Source organism: Hypanus sabinus, chromosome 14 (genome assembly GCF_030144855.1).
Source record: "Hypanus sabinus isolate sHypSab1 chromosome 14, sHypSab1.hap1, whole genome shotgun sequence".
In the NCBI taxonomy this organism is placed as follows: Eukaryota; Metazoa; Chordata; class Chondrichthyes; order Myliobatiformes; family Dasyatidae; genus Hypanus; species Hypanus sabinus.
This window is the reverse complement of record NC_082719.1, coordinates 67,133,618-67,156,246: the sequence shown is the minus strand read 5'-3', so window position 1 is coordinate 67,156,246 and position 22,629 is coordinate 67,133,618.

Genomic DNA, 22,629 nt, shown 5'->3' with positions numbered 1-22,629 from the left:
TTCACTATGATCATGGCTGATCATACACAATCAGTACCCCGTTCCTGCCCTCTCCCCATATCCCTTGACCCTGCTATCTATAAGAGCTCTATCTAACTCTCTCTTGAATGCATCCAGAGACTTGGCCTCCACTGCCTTCTGGGGCAGAGCATTCCACATATCCACCACTCTCTGGGTGAAAAAGTTTTTCCGCATCTCTGTTCTAAATGGCCTACCCCTTATTCTTAAACTGTGGCCTCTAGTTCTGGACTCACCCATCAGCAGGAACATGCTTCCTGCCTCCAGCATGTCAAATCCCATAATAATCTTATGTTTCAATCAGATCCCCTCTCATCCTTCTAAATTCCAGTGTATACAAGCCCAGTCGCTCCAATCTTTCAACATATGACAGTCCCGCCATTCCGGGAATTAACCTTGTGAACCTACGCTGCACTTTCTCAATAGCAAGAATGTCCTTCCTCAAATTTGGAGACAAAAACTACATACAATACTCCAGGGGGGTCTCACCACAACCCTGTAAATCTGCAGAAGGACTTCTTTACTCCTATACTCAATTTCTCTTGTTATAAAGGCCAGCATGCCATTGGCTTTCTTCACTGCCTGCTGTACCTGCATGCTTGCTTTCATTGACTGATGTACAAGAACACCTAGATCTTGTTGTACTTCCCCTTTTCCTAACTTGACTCCATTTAGATAGTAATCTGCCTTCCTGTTCTTGCCACCAAAGTGGATAACATCACATTTATCCACATTAAACTGCATCTGCCATACATTTACCCACTCACCCAACCTGTCCAAGTCACCCTGCATTCTCATAAAATCCTCCTGACATTTCACACTGCCACCCAGCAAATTTGCTAATGTTACTTTTAATCTCTTCATTGAAATCATTAATATATATTGTAAACAGCTACGATCCCAGCACCAAACCTTGCTGTACCCCACTGGTCACAGCCTGCCATTCTGAAAGGGACCTGTTAATTGCTACTCTGTTTCCTGTCAGCCAGCCAATTTTCAATCCATGTCAGTACTCTGCTCCCAATACCATGTGCCCTAATTTTGCTCACTAATCTCCTATGCAGGACTTTATCAAAAGCTTTCTGGAAGTCCAGGTACACTACATCCACTGGCTCTCCCTTGTCCATTTTCATAGTTACATCCTCAAAAAACTCCAGAAGATTAGTCAAGCATGATTTTCCCTTCATAAATCCATGCTGACTTGGATTGATCCTTCTACTGCTATCCAAATGTGTTGTAATTTCCTGTTTAATTGACTCCAGCATCTTTCCCACCACTGACATCAAGCTAACCGGTCTATAATTCCCTGTTTTCTCTCTCCCTCCTTTCTTGAAAAGTGGGACAACATTAGCCACCCTCCAATCAGCAGGAACTGTTCCTGTATCTATAGAACATTGGAAAATGATTACCAATGCATCCACAATTTCTAGAGCCACCTCTTTAAGTACCCTGGGATGCAGACCATCAGGTCCCAGGGACTTATCAGCCTTCAGACTCAAGTCTATCCAACACCGTTTCTTGCCTAATATAAATTTCCTTCAGTTCATCCTTTACCCTAGTTCCTTTGGCTGCTATTACATCTGGGAGATAGTTTGTGTCTTCCCTAGTGAAGACAGATCCAAAATACCTGTTCAACTCATCTGCCATTTCCTTGTTCCCCATAATAAATTCACCCGTTTCTGTCTTCAATGGTCCAATTTTGGTCTTAACCATTTTTTTGCTATTTACATAGCAAAAGAAGCTTTTACCAACCTTCTTTATATTCTTGGCTAGTTTACCTTTGTACCTCATTTTTTCTTGGTGTATTGCCTTTTTTGTTATCTTCTGTTGCTCTTTAAAAGATTCCCAGTCCTCCAGTTTCCCACTCATCTTTGCCATGTTGTACTTCTCTTTTATTTTTATACGGCCCTTTACTTCCCTTGTCAGCCACGGCTGCCCCTTACTCCCCTTAGGATCTTTCTTCCTCTTTGGAATGAACTGATCCTGCACCTTCTGCATTATTCCCAGAAATACCTGCCATTGTTGTTCCACTGTCTTCCTTGCTAGGGTATTGTTCCATTGAACTTTGACCAGCTCCTCCCTCATAGCTCCACAGTTCCCTTTGTTCAACTGTAATACTGACACATCCGATTTTCCCTTCTTCACAAAGTGTAGGTTAAAACATATCATATTATGGTCACTACCTCCTAATGGTTCCTTTACCTCGAGGTCCCTGATCAAATCCGGTTCATTGCACAACACTAAATCGAGAATTGCCTTCTCCGTGGTAGGCTCCAGTACAAGCTGTTCTAAGAATCCATCTCGGAGGCACTCCACAAACTCCCTTTCTTGGGGTCCAGTACCATTCTGATTCTCCCAGTCTACCTGCATGTTGAAATCCCCCCATGACAATTGTATCATTACCTTTGCCACGTGCCAATGTTAACTCTTCATTCAATTTACACCCTACATCCAGACTGCTGTGTGGGGCCTGTAGATAACTCCCATTAGGGAGTTTCTACCCTTAGAATTTCTTAGTTCTGTCCATACTGACTCTACATCCCCAGATTCTATGTCCCCCTTCGCAAGGGACTGAATATCATTCCTCACCAACAGAGCCACCCCACCCCCTCTGTCAGAGAGTCTGTCCTTTCAATAAGATGTATATCCTTGAATATTCATTTCCCAGGCCCTGTCTCACTTGAAGCCATGTCTCTGTTATTCCCACAACATCGTACTTGCCAATTTCCAACTGAGCCTCAAGCTCATCTACTTTATTCCTTATATTTCATGCATTCATATATAATACTTTTAATTCATTACTCCCCTCTCCTTTCATATCATTTCCTATTTCACTTGGCCATACTGTATGATCTCTTCTTGAGCTTTCTACTCCATTGATTCTGTTGTCCTTTTTAACTTTTCTTATGTTCACTTTCCCTTTAACTCCATCCTTATATTTCCAGTTCATCCCCTCCCCCCCACTACTTAGTTTAAACACATCCGTGTTGCAGTGGCAAACCTGTCTGCCAGAATGCTGGTCCCCTGCCTATTAAGGTGCAACCCGTCCCTTTTGTACAATTCATCCCTACCCTAAAACAGATCCCATTGGTCCAAGAATGTAAATCCTTGCTTCCTGCACCAGTTCCTCAGCCATACATTCAGATCCATTATCTCCCTGTTCCTGCCATCTCCAGCACAAGGAACTGGAAGCAAACCAGAGATAACCACCCTGGAAGTCATGCTTTTCAGCCTTCTTCCAAGTTCTCTGAAGTCCCGCTGCAGAATGTCCTTCCTCTTCTTCCCAATGTCATTTGTGTCAATATGCACTACCACTTCCGGCTGTTCACCTTCACCCTTGAGGATTCCCTGCAATCGGTCCGTGATGTCCTGGATCCTAGCACCAGGGAGGCAACACACCATCCTTAAATCTCACCTGCTGCTGCAGAAACCCCTTTCCTACCTCTTACTATGGAGTCCCCTGCTACCACAGCTCTTCCTGATGTCTAACTCCTTGGCTCTGCTTCTGCACCAATTTTCAGCCCACAGACCTGTCCACCTCTCAGACTGGCAGTATCTTCTGTCCTGACAGCTTCCAAGAGGGTGAACCTGTTTACAAGAGGTACATCCCCTGGGGTCTCCTGTACTTCAAGTATCCTTTCCTTCCTCATCATCACCCCCTTTCTCTCTTCCAGTATCCTCAGTGTAACAACCTCACTGTAGGTCCTGTCCAGAAAACTCTCATTTTCACAGATAAACCTGAGGTCATCCAGTTCTTTCTTCAGTGCTGCAACATGCTCCTTCAGAAGCTGAATCTGGACACACTTTCCACAGCTGTAGCAGCCGGGGGCACCATCAGTGTCCCTGACCTCCCACATCATGCACGTAGCACACTGAATCAGCTTAGCGGTCATGTCTTCACCCTCTCCAATTGTGCCTGGCGTAGTCTCCTCCCTCAGCCTCCTTGCCAAAGACTAGCACTTTTCACACCAGGTACTTCCCTCAACCAGGCCACTCCACCAGAGCTCTCCCTCTTTTTATTTGCTTGAGCTTTGCAAGCAGCAAGGTCACCTGACCTCGATTGCCCAATCAGCTGTTTTCTGCTGAGTCCGAGCTATTCAAGTCTTGATTGCCAATCAACTGCTAATCAATTCTGGATTGCACTATCCAACTGCCAAAACTGCCAGATTCTCTTGAGCCAAAGACTAGCTCTTTTCACACATACTACTACATACTGCATGTACTTGTGTAGGAACTACCCCATCCTCAGCCCTATTACACCAGTTCCCAGCCCCCTGCCAAGTTAATTTAACCACCACCCCCAACTCTCTAGCATACTTATTGCAAGGATATTGGCCCCCTTGAGTTCAGGAGTAACTCGTCCTTTTTGTACCAGTTGTATCTTGCCCAGGAGAGACCCCAGAGACTGGAAGATCTGAAACCCTGCTCATTCCTCAGCCATACATTCATCTGTTAAATCATACCTTCAGTTGGGCATGGCATAGGCAAAACTGGAGATTACTAACCTTTCAGCTTTATACTCATCTCAGTTATCTCTCTTCAGAACTATTGCATATTTAAAATTTTAATAATACTTAAGTAATATTGTAAATATGTTGTTTGATTAAGCATTCTGTGTTTGTTTCTAATTTGTTTCTGTGTTTCTAATTCAATGCCGGTTATGTGTATAAGTATGTGAATGGCATACACCATCACAACACTTTATCATATGTGTGTGTCTCGCTAAAAAGTGAAAACAAAACCCGAATACATATGTTTATCCTGGTTCTTCCATGTTTTTCTTTTGATTACTTTTAGAGTTACAAATATAACAGTGGCAAAGAATAAGATTTAAAACAAACCCAAGATGACTACCTACCTGGTGAAGTGCTGCAAGACGTTTGAGTTTCAAAAAAAGTGCAGCAAATTTTTTAAAAAGTTCAACACATTTGTTTCTGTGCAAGAAGAGAAAGATGGTCATTAAAAAAAGGCAGAAAATGGACAAATTCACATGTGTATAAACAATGAGTACTGGGTGATAATCATCATAAATTTAAAAAGTAAGAGGGAAATGGCTGGCTACATCGGAAAGATATTTGCATTTGATTGCACAAAGGATAACTGAATATTGTACATGTAACCCTTACCCAACAGGCTGGTATATGTCTAGGGGAAAAAGGAGATCCAGCCACTCTCCAACCCACCTCCCGTACACGCAGGTGCTGTGAGAATCGAGTTAATGCCTCGCGCCCACCAACAGTATCAAACCCACAACAAATACCGTTATGAAATACACTTTAAAGAGTTTACTAAAATTAAAAAAATAGTAGGCAATACAATATTTATATATATATATATACAAGGAAAAAACAAAAGGCACCAACTTATCAAAGTTCAGTCTGTTTAGTGCACTCGTTGGAGCTCAATCAACGAACCAATCGACCCATCCGGCCGTCGCACCTGGGACCACCCCGGTGGTCTTACGAGCAGTCCAGCACACGTCCACCTTCCTCAGCGTCTTCCTCGGCCTCCCCAAAAAAACCCGCGAAAACCCCTCCCCCAAGTTCCCAGCATCACAAGACACAATGACATTCCCCATTGATTAACAAATGAAGACAATTACCATATCAGCCATTCTAAAGTGAAACAACGGCGAGAGAAACACTTATCCGACAAAGAAACATTCCTACTTGTAACAAACCAACGAGGCCATTTTGAGTAACATACCCAGGACATTGTACATTGAGAAAATTGAACAGTATTTGGAAGCTGATGAAAAGTGAGTACCAGTTTTCTGAGTGAATTGGATAGAAATGCATACAGTTTGCTTAGAAGTTTAACTGCTCCAACCAAACAGCTGAAATGAGCTTTGCTGATATCATGAAAGAAATGCAGGAGCATTTAGAACTGTAATCATTGCTGATTGCAGAATACTTCAGGTTTCATAAGCAGAATCAAAAGGAAGGGGTGTCCATTTCAGCGTACATGGCAGAGTAAAGAAGTTGATTGAACATTGTCAGTTCAGTGATGGGCTCAGTGATGCATTGAGAGATCGTTTAGTTTGTGGAATCTTACAAGAAAGCAGTGTTCAAGGATGGTATTGGAAAACTCAAATATATTGAGGGTAAAATGGTATTAAATGAGAACACCACCCTTGAGTCTTACAAAGCCTGTCCAATTCCTTATACCATCTGTGATAAAGTGGCCAGTGAGCTAGATTGCACAGAGGCTGAAGGAACTCTTTCCAAGTTTGATTGGAGCCAGTGTTCCCAGTGGCCAAGAAGGATGGGTCTGTTAGGATCTGTGGTGATTTTAAGGTCACCATTAACCCAGTACTAAAAGTAAATAAATACTTTTTGGCCAAGATAGAGGATATCTTTGCAATCTTTTCTGAAGAAGAACACTTCAGCAAAGTGGATTCTGCTTGGGCCTACCTACAGATGGAGGTGGAAGAAGAGTCCAAAGTGTCTCCTACAATAGACATTCACAAAGGGTTTTCTTGCCATAACAAGTTTATTTTTGTAATAGTATCTGTATCTGCCCACTGGCAGAAAGTTACAGACCAGGTGCTACAAAGCTGAGCAGGCACGTAGCATTACCTGGATGACATCATTGCTACTGGAAAGGATGGCAAAGAACATCTCCAAATTCTCAGGACAGTTTAAAAAGATTGGAAGATTAAGGGCTGATAGCACAATGCAACAGGTATGAATACTTTAAACTAAGCATCACTTAGCAAAGTGGCCAGAAGTGTTGCCAATAGCCTCCACTGCAGCCTCCCACACTGCTGATGTGTTGAGAAGCCTCTTCTCAAGGACTGGTGCTCCAGAACATTTAGTCACTGATAGTGGACCACAATTTGTTGCAAAACAGTTTCAGTTATTCTTGAAAATGATTGGAATGAGGCAGATTACGTCTGTACTGTACCATCCACATACAAATGGCTTGGTGGAATGATTTGTCCATGGCCTAAAGAACACACTGGAATCAATGCCAGCAGAACATGTTACACTGACACCGAATCGAAAGCTTACCTATTTCCTCCTTGCATACTACAATGCAGCACACTCCACAACCAACTATACTGTTCCGGGGCAGCACTTGCCACTTGCACTCATGCTTGGATCTCCTCCAAAAAGGAGGTTTGATGTTTCACTCCTGGATAAGTAGTATGAGGAGCTACAGAAGTGGGTACTTAGAAAGATAAAGGACAGACCTGGACCACTCGCCTACACAACAGTGATTGTGTCTGATGACATCTGACGATAGAGCATCGATCAGTTGAGGAGAGCAGAGTCAATTGTTAGAGAAGAAAGGTGTCCACAGCTGTCCGGCTCTGGGTCCGGCAGTCCCAGAGTCAACTCCTACAACCTCCACGGAGGAAACCCCAGAACCTGAGAATGCTTCACAGTCACAAGTCCCACCAGCCACCCCTTGTCAGAAGAGACATTATCCCACAAGAGTAAGAAATCCTTTACAGCAATTAAACCTTCAGTCCTGAATGGCACAATTTAAAATTTACCATGTTGTGGATGTCTGTATAGTAGTTGTATTATATAAATTTATATATATATAAGTTGAGATGCATTCTATATTGAATTAAAGTTTAGCCCTAAGCAGGGAGGAGTGTTGTGTACTTAATATTTCAGTAATATTGTAAATATGTTGTTTGATTAAGCATTCTTTGTTTGTTTACATAATTCATTAGGGGTTATATTTAAAAGTGCTTGAATGGCATATGTGATCATGCCACCATGTAATATGTGCATGCCTCACTAAAAAGTGAAAACAAAATGAGATTACACATGTTTATCCTCAGTTCACCCGTGTTTTTCTTTAAATTAGACTTGGAGTTACTAAAAAGGACCTAATCCCTTTTCCTACCTGTGTCATTGGTACCAATATATACCACGACTGCCGGCTGTTCACCCTTTCCCTTTAGGATGGTGTGGACCCAATCCAAGGCATGCCTGAATCTGGCACCTGGGAGGGAGCATGCTGCACCATCCCGGTATCTCTTCCACATCCACAGAATCTCCTTTCTGATTATGGAATCCCTTACCACTACTGCCGTTCTCTTCTCCCCCTTCCCTTCAGAGCCACAGGGCTAAACTCAGTGCCAGAGATGCGGTCATTGTGGCTTCCCCTGTGCTTCAACCCCCCCTCACTCCAAACAGTATCCAAAGCAGCACACTTATAATTGAGGAGTATTCTGCAATGACTGCATATCCCCTTTCTCTCTCCTGACAGCCACCCAGCTACCTGTTTCCTGCAGCTTAGGTGTGAGCACCTCCCTGGATCTCCTATCTGTAACCTCCTTACTCTCTTATCTAAGACAAAGGGCATCCAGCTGCAACTCCATTCCCCGAGCACAGTTTGTAAAGAGCTGAAGCTCGATGCACCTCATGTAAATGTAATTATCAGAAAGACTGGATGTCTCCCAGATTTCCCACATCTCACATTTTAGAGTTCAATGGTTTGATCCTGACACCTTCTGACATCTTTGCAGAATTTGCACATTTCATCTGTGTCCTTGGTGGTTTTCTCCAGCTGTTCCCATTTCCACCTATAATCCAAGTACTAGCAGAATAATTGGCAACTGTTAATTACCCTTGGTGCAGGTTAATGACAATAGAATTGGTAGGAGAGTTTATTGACAAATGTTAGAGAGAATACGTTCTAGGGAGAACAGAAAAATAGGAAGTCGGGCACAGGTCTAGGGGAATTATTACTCAATGAGCCTTTGTGAACCCGATGGGCTGAGTGGCCTCCCTCATTGTCCATGTGTGTATAAGATATCATGTAAGGCCAGTCTTCTAAAAGGTACTTCATAAAACCTCAGATCTGCCAACATATGTGCATGACTTGAGGATTTCGTCTCTGACAATCTTTAACAATCATTAATTCTGACTAAAAGATTACAGCAAGAAGCTCAAAGAAAAAATGTAATACAGCATTGCTTCTCCTAAAATCCGAATTAATCAATATCAACTCAAATAATTGCAATTTAAATGGCAATCTTTTTGAAAATACCTGTTCTTGTGGATGTCGATATCCTATTATTTATCATATGAAAGGTCACAATAAGCGAACTTGGCAACTAGATTTTTTCAGAAGGCACGTGAGAGACTCTGAAGTCAACTGGAAGAAAGTTCTATGGTCTGATTAAACCAAAATTGAGCTTTTGGACATCAAACTAAACATTATGTTTGGCATAAGTCAAATACTGCACTTAATCAAAAACACATAATCACTACTGCAAAGCATGGTGGTGGCTACATCATGCTGTGAGGGATGCTTCACTGCGGCAGGCCCTGAAAGGCTTGTGAAGATAGGGGGTAAAATGAATGCAGTGAAATACAGGGGAATCCTGGAGGAAAACCTGATGCAGTCTGCAAGAGAACTGCGACTTGGGAGAAGGTTTCTTTTCCAGCAAGACAATGACCCCAAGCATAAAGCCAAAGCTACACAGGAATGGCTTAAAGACAACAAAGTTAATGTCCTGGAGTGGCCAAGTCACAGTCCAGACCTCAATCCAATTGAGAATTTGTAGCTGGGCTTGAAAAGGGGAAAAATTACAGTGTCCAGATGTGCATAGCTGATAGAGACCTCCACACAGACTCAAGGCTGTAGTTGCTGCCAAAGGTGCATCTACCAAAAAATATCAACTTGAAGGAAGTAAATACTTAAGCAATCAATTGTTTTGTGTTTTATATTTGCAATTCATTTTGTCAAGATTCGTTTTCACTTTGACATGAAAGAGTCCTTTTGATCAATGTCAAAAGTGCTAAAATAAATCCATTGTGATTCAATGTTGTAAAAGAATAAAACATGAATACTTCCAAGAGGGGTGAGTACTTTTTATAGACACTGTAGCTGACTGTCTGATGCACCATCAATAACTCTCTGAGATGTGAGGCAAGATATCGGCTTTTATTGACAGGAAGAAAGAACCAGCAATTGACCACCATGCTACATCCTGGAGACTGAGGGCAGGGCTCAGGCCCCAATCGCCTTTATACCGGGGTCTGTGGGAGGAGCCATGATCAGTGGGAGGAGCCACAGGAGCAGTCAGAAGGGAGGGGGGGGGGGCAAATCCAGACAGGTACATGTAGTTCACCACACTGTCCCTGTCTGCATTACAACATTATTGATCCATGTATCACTATCCTATCAATGGGAGCAAATTGAGGAAATGATTCACTTTAATAAATAGAATAAAATTGTGCACAGTAACCACAAAGCATTGCTTCCGTTTCCAAACTCCACTTAACTAAACTCCACCTTGATTAAATTCTGACTTAGGTGTGGCTTAAAGCATTTTTTGAACGGTATGTTGACAATATTCCATTTGTTTCTCTCCATATAATATTCTGTTTTCACAGTAAGCTACCGTCAGCACCACAGTCCCTTATCACAATAGCTTGTCTCCTCCTCTGATTTCCTAATCCATCATGTGTTCTCGCTAGGAAATCCCTGGTCTCACAGCATCTGTCCTTAATTGCTCAGTGGTCTGTTTAACAATCCTCTGGGACCTGCTTGGAAGTTTGTTTTTGTTTGTTTTCTTGTCATTTACAATTATCAGAACGTTTCCCTTTGCAGACCACTAAATAGTGCCAACAGCCTGGTTTAGAGAAGTTATGGAATATTACCAATAATTAAAGTAAAGGCATTAGCTGCCATTCCCCAATTTCATTTCTGGCAGTACTTAATGCATTCATACTAAATTTATCCCTATGTCTTCCCTCTGAACTAAATATAAGGAAGTCCAACGCACTCTTTTGTGTCTTGACCAATTCATACCAACTCAACAGACCAGCTTGTGACTGCAACATTGCTTTTCTGGAAGTTAGCTGTGCACAAGGTAGCAGCTACATGCTCTACATTGTAGAAGCGACTACATTTTAAAACAGCAGATGAGGGTGTGAAAGGCTCTATACAAATGTGCACTCAGTGACCACTTTATTAGATACCTTCTATACCTAATAAGTTTGTAAGTTCATGGTCTTCTGCTGCTGTAGCTCATCCAGTACATTCTTTGAAATGTCATGTGTTCAGAGATGATCTGCTCACCACTACTGCAACGCAAGGTTATTTGAGTTACTGTGACCATGTCTGAAATCTTTTATTCATCGAGTTGTTGCCACATGGTTGTTTGAATAGATATTTGCATTAAAGACTAGGTGTACAGGGGTACCTAATAAAGTGGCCACTAAGTAGAACTCTTACCCTTTTCCTTCCCAACATTTTACTGCCACCTCTAAAACAGGAGCGAGTGAAATTTAATGCAGTGAAAATTAGTTTGAAGTAATTTACAGCCTGAGATATCCATGATCTAACAAAGAAAGTGAATATCTTTTGCCTAGAAATCCATTCTGGTGCGATACAGCAGCTGTAGATTTACCTGTTAAAGAATCCTGCACTTCAGGACAACTTCACATCTGTAAAGATACCATGAGCAGAATTATAAAGGAAGAAACACCATAAAGACACAAGTGGAAAGTAATGTTCTGAAAAGTACTGGAAATACCAACTAGGTCAGGTTGTACTCTCTGTGGGAACAGAAACAGGAAGTTTCAGCTCTAAGTCACCTCCTTCACACCTACTAATTCCCATCATTGGTGATTTTTTGGGTGTTGTTTTCTGGTGTTTATCTTTTATATTAAAAGATTATATATATACTTTTATTTTTTTCCTATTTAATAATCTAGTTTCACTGCAGCATAGCTGACAGAAGGAAAATGTTGGATTGGGTTAGGGAGTGGCTGAAGAAATCCAAAGATAGATACTGATAGGATAATGCAATGTAAACAAAATATCTCCGCAATAAATTTCAATAGAGAAAGTGGGATGTTTCAGATATCTCGCAGTATCAGAGGGATGATAAAATCATTAATTTTGATAATGATTCCTTTCTAGTATTGCATCAATTGTTGGCGCATTTCCATTAGTGAGGTGCAAAGTGATGACACATTTCTTCTGTTATCTGTGCCTTGTTCCAAACTTCTGGAATGCCCCTCCCATCAACTTCAATATCTGTGCTATAGAAACATAGAAACACAGAAAATAGGCGCAGGAGTAGGCCATTTGGCCCTTCAAGCCTGCACCGCCATTCAGTATGATCATGGCTGATCATCCAACTCAGAACCCTGTACCTGTTTTCTCTCCATACCCCCTGATCCCTTTAGCCACAAGGGCCATATCTAACTTCCTCTTAAATATAGCCAATGAACCGGCCTCAACTGTTTCCTGTGGCAGAGAATTCCACAGATTCACCACTCTCTGTGTGAAGAAGTTTTTCCTCATCTCGGTACTAAAAGGCTTCCCCTTTATCCTTAAACTGTGACCCCTTGTTCTGGACTTCCCCAACATTGGGAACAATCTTCCTGCATCTAGCCTGTCCAATCCCTTTAGTATTTTATAAGTTTCAATAAGATCCCGCCTCAATCTTCTAAATTCCAGCGAGTATAAGCCTAGTCGATCCAGTCTTTCTTCATATGAAAGTCCTGCCATCCCAGGAATCAATCTGGTGAACCTTCTCTGTACTCCCTCTATGGCAAGAATGTCTTTCCTCAGATTAGGGGACCAAAACTGCACACAATACTCCAGGTGCCGTCTCACCAAGGCCTTGTACAACTGCAGTAGAACCTCCCTGCTCCTGTACTCGAATCCTCTTGCTATGAATGCCAACATACCATTCGCCTTTTTCACCGCCTGCTGTACCTGCATGCCCACTTTCAATGACTGGTGTACAATGACACACAGGTCCCTTTTCCTAATTGGCCACCATTCAGATAATAACCTATTTTCCTGTTCTTGCCACCAATGTGGATAACCTCACATTTACCCACATTAAATTGCATCTGCTATGAATTTGCCCACTCACCTAACCTATCAAAGTCACCCTGCATACTCTTAGCATCCTCCTCACAGCTAACACCGCCGCCCAGCTTCGTGTCATCCGCAAACTTGGAGATGCTGCATTTAATTCCCTCGTCTAAATCATTAATATATATTGTAAACAACTGGGGTCACAGCACTGAGCCTTACGGTACCCCACTAGTCACTGCCTGGCATTCTGAAAAGGTCCCGTTTACTCCCACTCTTTGCTTCCTGTCTGCTACCCAATTCTCTATCCACATCAATACCATACCCCCAATACCGTGTGCTTTAAGTATGCACACTAATCTCCTGTGTGGGACCTTGTCAAAAGCCTTTTGAAAATCCAAATGTACCACATCCACTGGTTCTCCCCTATCCACTCTACTAGTTATATCCTCAAAAAATTCTATAATATTCGTCAGACATGATTTTCCTTTCACAAATCCATGCTGACTTTGTCCAATGATTTCACCGCTTTCCAAATGGGCTGCTATCACATCTTTGATAACAGACTCTAGCATTTTCCCCACCACCGATGTCAGCCTAACCAGTCTATAATCCCCCGGTTTCTCTCTCCCTCCTTTTTTATAAAGTGGGGTTACATTAGCCACCTTCCAATCCTCAGGAACTAATCCAGAATCTAAAGAGTTTTGAAAAATTATCACTAATGCTTCCACTATTTTTTGGGCTACTTCCTTAAGCACTCTGGGATGCAGACCATCTGGCCCTGGGGATTTATCTGCTTTTAATCCCTTCAATTTACCTAACACTACTTCCCTACTAACATGTATTTCCCTCAGTTCCTCCATCTCACTAGACCCTCGGTCCTCTACTACTTCCGGAAGATTATTTATGTCCTCCTTCCTCCCTATGAAGGAAGAGAGAGAAGGAGAGAGAGAGAGAGAGAATACTGGAAGGAGAAATTGATATTCATAACATCAGGTTTGAATACAGGGCGTTGCTCCTTCACCCTGAGGGTAGTCTGATCTTGGCATCGCCATCGACTGCCATGCTCCACATTGATGACTTCCCAGTTTTATTTCAGCATCTGCAACATCTTAAATATCTGAGACTTGTTGACAACATATTGGCAATGGGAAGCACAATTTTTACTGGCAGCTCCTTCTCATACCATAAAGTTAAAAGAAAACAAGTCATTTACAGAGCACCCGCACCTCTACCAAGCCGAGAGTGTTAGGATCCTCAAGGAATAACTGTACAACTAATATCTCAAGTCATCTGCAAGATTAAAAAGTTTAAGGTGCCTTAAGCAATCATTAGTTGCAGCACAGTCAGTGTTTATACTCCAGTATCATTTTGTCTCTCACAGAGAACCTGCTTGATTGCAAAGATATTTGAAGAGCTTGTAATGAAATTCAATGTGCTACCAACATGAAATGTACAACAGCTCTTTTATGGAGAAGAATAAACTGGTTCACTTTACGATAGCAATACAATTTGTTTATATCTAAAATAACCAGCCAAACAAATAGGTTATCATTATTAGAACTGATATAGAAATATTAACTTTCTAAAATTACTGATTCTAGTTCCAATTGGAATACAAATGGCTACATTCCCTATTTGTCTATTTATGTTGTGTAATGTTGTTTATCACAAAGAAAACAAGAAATCAGATGCTTGATGATAAGCGTTGTTGTGCCATGGAATGGGAAGGGGATGATGGGTGGAGCAGTAATTTTGGGAAGTTATTATCCATTTGAGCTGCTGAAGCACTTACATTGCCACATACTGTATTAACATCAATTATCAGCAGATTTCTTTTGGGTAGCACTGGCTCCCTGAGGTCTGTGATTGTCTTGCAATTTTCAAAAGATAGTGATACTTGATGTTGCATTTATGCACTTCTCTTTAGAGAAACATCCTGTTGAAATTGCATACAAGGCATACCAATGACATATTAATCCTGCTGTCTCAGGAATAGATACTTCAGTACGTTAAACAAATATGTTTAAAGTTATTGAAGACAATCAAAAATATTTGCATAAGCTTTCAAATTGCCTGTCAGCATTTATTAATAATGCACACTAGTAAGGCCATAATTAGCATATAATGTACACCTTTGCTTCGTGTAATAGGAAGGATACAAAACACTGATCGTGATAGAACACCTGTTCACCAAGATATTACCATTACTGTGACAACATTTCACAAGATGTCAAAAGTTAATGATTTGGAAATTATTTTGTAAATTTTTATTTTTATATAGTGAGAGATTTAAATGTGTAGAGAGGTACAGAGAGGAAAAAGGGAGATTAAGTAGAATGGGTATATTCTCTATTGAATTTAGAATAAGAGCTGATCTTGTTAAAAGGTATAAAATCCTTGTACCGCAGTGACAGGGCAGGCTCAAGGATGACGTTTCCCTGCCTGGGGTGTCCAAAACCAGGGACTCAAAATAAAGGTTGGGTCATTCAAAACATAGATGAGAATAAATTTCTTCCCGCAGAGAGTTTCTAATTCCCTCTCAAAAGAAGTATGGAGGCTCCATCATTGAGCATATTCAAAACAGTAATCAATCGATTTTTAGATACTAAGATAAATTAGGGTTATGTGGTTAGTTCAGGAAAGTGGCAAATAGAAAATAGGTTACTCAAGGTCTTCTTGAATGTCATGGGCAGCACAGGTGACCAAATAGCCCAGTCTTGGCTCTGTTATTATGATCTTGCATTCTTAAAAAATGAGTCACAACACCACACTGTGAAACACACATGAGAAAATTAGTTGGTCTTGGATCTAGTTCATGGTTCATGGTAACAGGGGAATGAACAGGGGAATTCAGGAGTTGAATGTGTGGATCAGGTTGTCAGGGCTGAGTTAAGCCCCAGTGGGCGTGGATTTGAAGTCCAATTTGGCTCTGGTTTGAGGAAGTATTTGGGATCTGAGAGAGGCAAGAGATTAAGTTCTTAAATTGAAATATGCAGCCAGGTTGAATCAAGATTCAGCTATTACAAAGATATGGTTCTGCATGTGTAGATGTTAACACGTACGGGTGAATGAAAATCACGAAGTGACACCCACAGTGTGGATTTCACAGAGAATTTGAAAGAAAAAATGTGAAGCTCATGATATACAAAGTCTCCAATTTTATCTGACGATGTATTTTTTCACAAAAAATATGAGTATGGCACAGTGCTACATAAAGGCATTGTTAGGCCAATATTTATTTTCTCAGTTGAAGCTGAGAAGTGATGCCCTAATAGAAAAGTACAAAGGCATGCATTGCTTCCACTGATGGTTAAGAAGCCAAATAAAGTAAAGAATCTCTAATCTTTACCCAGTGACTAGGTCAGGTGTGGAATACTCAGCAAGAAACTATGGATGAAGCGCAGTACTTAAATACTTTTTCCAAGGAATTCAATTAGAGAGAGAATGCTGGATATTGCATGGGCCTTCTCATCCTGACTAGGACTAGTAGACTAATACAGATGAGGTTGATTGAATAACTATTTCTAGGTTGTAAAATGTTAAGTTTCCATATAATTTCTAATTTAAAGTTATTACATACAATCAACATGATGATAGTTTTGCAAGGCTGTGGCAGAGTTTCTTGAAATTCTAACATTCAGTTTAAAAATTGGTGAAGAGGAACTCTGTAAGCGTGGTTAGAATGGCTCACCACCATTCAGGGCCCCAAACAGTCCTTCCATGCGAGGTGACACTTCACCTGTGAGTCTATTAGGGTCATCTACTGTATCTGGTGCAATGTGTATCTGTGTGGCCTCCCGTACATCGGTGAGACGTCTTCACTGAGCACTTACAATCCATCCGTCAAAAAAAGCGGGATCGCCCGGCACCTACCCACTTTAATTCCATTTCCGACATGTCAGTCCACAGCATCCTCTACTATTGTGATGAGGTTACATTCAGTTTGAAGGAGCAACACCTTATATTCCGTCTGGATAGCCTCCAACCTGATGGCATGAACATCAGTTTCTCAAACTTCCAGTAATGCTCCCCTTCACCATTCCCCATTCCCTTTTCCCTCTCTCACCTTATCTCCTTACCTGCCCATCACCTCCCTCTGGTGCTTCCCCCCCCACTTCTCTTTCTTCCATGGCCTTCTGACCTGTCCTTCAGATTCCCCCTTCTCCAGGCCTGTATCTCTTCCACCAATCGACTGCCCAGCTCATTACTTCACCGCTTCCCTAAATACAGCTGTTCACTTTACAACAAGCCACAGTCTAGGTGCATGGCTAATCACAGGTTACTGCAAACCTAAATAATGCAGTCTCATCACAATTGGAAGTTTATTCTTTTTGCTGGAAGTAGTTATTTATGTACTTGTTTATTGAGATGCAGTGCGGAGTAGGCCCTTCTGGCCCTTCGAGCCCAGCGATCCCCCAATTTGCTTCTAGCCTAATCACAGGACAATTTACAATGACCAATTAACCTGCCAAGCAGTAGATCTTTGCATTGTGGGAGGAAACTGGAGCACCCAGAGGAAACCCATGCGACCAGAACTTACAAGCAGCACCGGGAATTGAACCCAGATCTCCTGTACTGTAAAGCATTGTGCTAACCGCTGCACTACCGTGCCTGTCAATTTCTGACAAGTACAATCCAATTTATCAGATGTTTGGAAGACATTTTAAAACCCCCTGTGACAGCTGAAGTAACATTGCTCAACATCTTAAAACAAATACCACGATGTCAATTTAAGAAGTGTACAAATTCAGCTGTTTCATTTTTTTAATCATAAAACAAAATTCAGAAGATAATCAAGTTCATGTGAGGAAGGGGCTGTCGGCTTACAATTCTGTACACTGTAATTGGCTTCGGCTCTAGTAATTGTACATCAGTTAATTATTAAAAATCTTTAACAACTGAAATTTTCATCCATACAGACTCATTCTAAGGCAATCACCTAGAATACATTAGCACCAGTGTCAACTAAATAACTACTTTGACAATGCTGCTATTGTATTGCAATTGATTTGGCAATAAAAGTGATTATTCAAAGTAAAAGTCAATCCAGTTTATTGTCATATGCACAAATACATGTGGATGGAGTCTATGTGTTCATCAATGTGCTTTTCTACTGAGACAAGGCTGGGGGAGAGCTGGGATTGAGTACGCAGCCTGAGCACTCCCAAATTTCAACATTTGGTGTCCCATGTTTAAGACAATAGAAAAATAGTCACTCTATGCAGTATATATTGTTATTAGCAAGCTACAATGGTAATATGTTAATTTTCTAACCACGAATCATTTTAAGGATCAGAAATTAATTTATTTGAAGCTTTTAATCACAATAATTTATAACTGACACACATTACAGCCAATTCAGTGACACCAGTAAATTACGACATTTGAAGGATTCCAGCTGTCCTGATAACTTTGTGAGCCAATATCTGGCACGAAACTGACTAAATCAAATCAAATTTCATCCCTGATCTGTGTTGAGCCAACACAATCTGTGGAATTTCTGTTACTTGAAGGTTTCTTTTTAATTCTGGGAAGCTGCCAGTAGAGGCTGGAAAAATTGAGATAAACTTGAGAGAATAGGCTACAACTCAAGATTTTCTAGCTTTCTTCTAGAAATACAGTTCAATCAAAGCAGAGGTTAGGGTGAGGGAGGGCCCTGGAGGCACAAGGAAATGGCTGTGGAGCGTAAACGGTACATCTCGGTATCCAACTCATCTGTAATGTCCAAAAACCCTAAGCTGTCAAGAAAAGTTTCATGAAGGGAACTTCATTAAAAAAAAGCAATGAATAAACCTAGCTAAGCGTTAGTCACAGATAAATCACTAACGAGTAATATAACGTCATAACAATGTTATATAATAATGCAACACTTAGATTCAATACACTGGAGGTGAGCACAGTTCGAAACATCACAAGTTGAGTGTTTGCAGTTTCCTATTAAATGGTTTGCATGAGCAAGTTGTTATTCAGTGTATGATTTGTGCTAATGATGTTTCCAAACAAAAGATGAAGTGGAGATCTAATAAATGCAATGATTGTCTCCCAGATTGATGAATACACTTCGGAGAGAAAATAGCCCAAAACACAGGTAATCATTGATGTAATTTTGCAGTTAGCAGTAAGCATTAAAAAGGCATTTCCTCCTCACCTGCATTAATAAATTGTGAGAGTTTTTCTCTTATGCAATATTGTCACAGTCATGAAAACCATCATTATGAAGAGCTTATAAATATTTCACCTTCTTTGCTCCATTCATACTTTCACTGAGGGCTGTTTGTTTCGTACACTTCCAGTATATATTAGGCAACCAAATTCAGAACAAACATTCAGTTTATATGTAAAATTGTGCAATAATTAAATAATGTTTGCTGTGGTTTCTTTGGAAGTTTTCTGAATAAGGCACTCATAGGTTTAGAGAACAATGCCAGTATTTGTTCCCCATCTCTAGCCTCTTTTGGGAGCGTGAATGTGAAATGCTGAGATCCACAAAGTGGTAATATTCCCACAGGGCTGTGGGGTTTTGATGTAGCATTGGTTAACTATCTGATTAACATCACCATCTTTCTGTGTTGGAATGGTCCAAGCCTTTGAGCGTAAGGGGAAAGTCTCCCTACTTACCTTTTCTTTTCTTTTGGCTAGCTTTCTAAGAGAATGTGAAAGTCATGGACTCAAAGAATGATACAGTCCAGGAATTGGCTCTCCATCCCTCTAAGCCCACTAAAAATCATTCAGCACCCAACTACTCCATTCCTCCTCTAATCTCAGTTTATCCCTCATTCCCAAGAACTCCCCCTGATCCGACAACTTACTTACATTTGAAGGGTAATTCATAGTGTCTGGTTAGTCTACCAACATGAGTTTGAGATCTGGGAGGAAACCAAATCATCTGGAGGAAACACATAGGGTCAGAGGGAGAATGTGCAGTATCTACACAGAGTGTCAGATGGTCCAGCCTCTTCTTGTAATGAAATACCTTGCACCTATAATGATATGACTGTTTCTGAACCAGTGGTTCAGTCATTCTATCAGATGGGCTGGTATAAAATAACTTTAAAGATAAAATTGGGCAGATACATGGACTGAAAAGATTTAGAATGCTATGGGCCAAATGCTGACAAATGGGACGATTGGGTGGGGCATAATGGCTGGCATGGACCAGCTGGGCCAAAAGGCCTGCTTCCATGCCAAATGACTATAATTCATTGACTATATGACTATAACTCTGAGTATAGTCTTCAACTATGTGAACTTAGATTGTCTTTTGCTCCAGTTGTGGTTTCCCTCCTGCATTCTGTCATGTGGACCATGCATTGCCTTTGGCTGTCCATCCTGTGGAGGCTCCAAACACCATCCCTTATACACAGACACCCTCAGAAGGCAATAGTCTTCAGAGGAAAGCTTTTGGGAGGTGGTGTAAGTCTATGTATTTTTTTATGTTTGTCCTAAGTTTAATAGTCAAGGCTAGTGACCTTAACAAAAATATCACTTGTAAATTTGGAGCTTTTAGCTGGAGTTTTCCATCCCTAATGAGGAAGTAAACCAATCTGAGAGGGGTACCCCTTGTAATTTTAATTAAGGAGCCTGTTAGTAAGGGAGTCCTTTGAGATGACTTCAGTTGAAATCAGCTGCCTGGACTAGTGTTGTGTAACTTCTTACAAAGGCGGGGAGGAGGGAGAAAAAACATAATTCTTTGAAGTCAGTGGCCTTCAGAGAGTAGGCTTTGGTGAGTTAGTGGGTTTCAGTGGTATTAGAACCTGAAGGTGTCTGCGTAATTCAACTCCAGTTTCTGATTCAATGCAATAATTTCCCTGTCAGATCAGTGGGTGGTGAGTCCTTTAATACTAATAGGTCAAGCACACCACTATAACCAGAGACCTGTAGAATTATAAACATCACAGACTCATTTGTTGCTTAGTGATTAGTATCTAAAATCAGGTGGGTGTATCTACTGTTTCTACTATTACAGTTTAGTAGACTTAACATTGTGGTAAGTAATACTTGCTATGGAATAAGGTCAGCAGTGTGGTCAGTATACTTCAAGTTTCAATTTTAATCGTCATTTGACCATACATGAGTACGGCCAAATGAAACAGCTAGGGCCAGCAATCATACACAGCCAAAGGCACATGTAGAACATAGAAGAAAGCAAGCACATATAAGATTTCAGTAAAATACAGTCACACAAAATATAGATCAAAAACCCTGAGCCACTGAGGCTGCAGCAGCTGCTGTCAAACACAATATGCCTTGTCTTCTACCAAATGAACACTGAAGGGGCAGCCGCAATCCCAGTGTGGACAACTCGCCATACCGTCCCCAGCATTCCAGTGGAGCGTTGTGTTTAACTAAAGAGCTAAGTGTAAGAGAAGTTCATGCCAGAAACGCTCTGACCTATGGGATCCTGTTCCTGGCAAACTCATGTTTTGGAAGTATGACCAGCTGGATAACCATTAATGAGTTATCCTTTTCCAAATGGATAGAATAGTGCAGACTTATGGTCACCTTCTAGACCCACACAAGTAATTAGCCTAGACTTCTTAAAGTTTCCTATTCATTTGATGATCTCTTTCAGGAACTTTCAACATTGACTAAAGAAACCATATTTTACGTTAATTAACTCTACAAGAAAAATCATCGGTTAACTGCTCTCAATATCAAACTAACGTTGATCTTCTATTCTGAAACAACACAGAACAGAGGTTCTTCACTTACATCCATAACAGACAGGTTAACTGAATTGACTTTATTTCCTACATCCTTCACACTCGAGTAAAAGTCTTTATGTTACATCTCCATCTAAATGTGCAATGTGCAACCAGTGATTTATAATAAATAGAACAGCCAATGTAACAAGGAACTATACTCAAATCACTGTGAGTTAATCAACCTGATGGTCTGGTGGAAGAACCTGTCCCGGAGCCTGTTGGTCCTGGCTTTTATGTTGCAGTAACATTTCCTGGATAGTAGCAGCTGGAATAGATTGTGGTTGGGGTGACTCGGGTCCCAGTGATCCCATGGGCCCTTTTTACACACCCGTCTTTGTAAATGTCCTGAATCACAACTACAGATGCACTGGGCTGTCCGCACCACTGTCTGCAGAATCCTGTGATTAAGGGAGGTACAGTTCCCATACCAGGCAATGATGCAAACAGTCAGGATGTTCTCAATTGTGCCCTGTAGAAAATTCTTAGGATGTGGGAGCCCATACCAAACTTCCTCAACCGTCTGAGGTGAAAGAGGTGTTGTTGAGCTTTTTTCACCATACAGCTGGTGTGTTCAGACCATGTGGTCCTCGCTGATGTGGATGTCGAGGAACTTAAAACTATTTACCCTCTCAACACCAGATCCATTGATGACAATAGGGCTTAACCTGTCTCCATTCCTCTTGTAATCCACAACCAGCTGTTTTGTTTTTGCGACATTGAGGGAGAGGTTGTTTTCTTGACACCACTGTGTCAGAGAGGTGACTTCTTCCCTGTAAGCTACCTTGTTATTGTTTGAGATTAGGCAAATTAATGTAGTGTTATCAGCAAATTTAATTAGAAGATTAGAGATCCCTGTGTTGAGAATCAGAGGAGTGGAAGTGAGGGAGCCCACTCTTGCCACCTGCCAATGAACTGACATTAAGTTGATCAGGCATAAACCTAAAAGTCCCCTGCACTACAAAAGCCTTGAGAATAGCTGCCAACGTGCTTCAAATGAGATCTTATGTGTCTAATCTACTTAACTTTTCTGAAAAGTATTACAGGTAGAGTAAGTGGGTAAACCTTATGACTTATGCACAGAGACCTTTGGAAATCC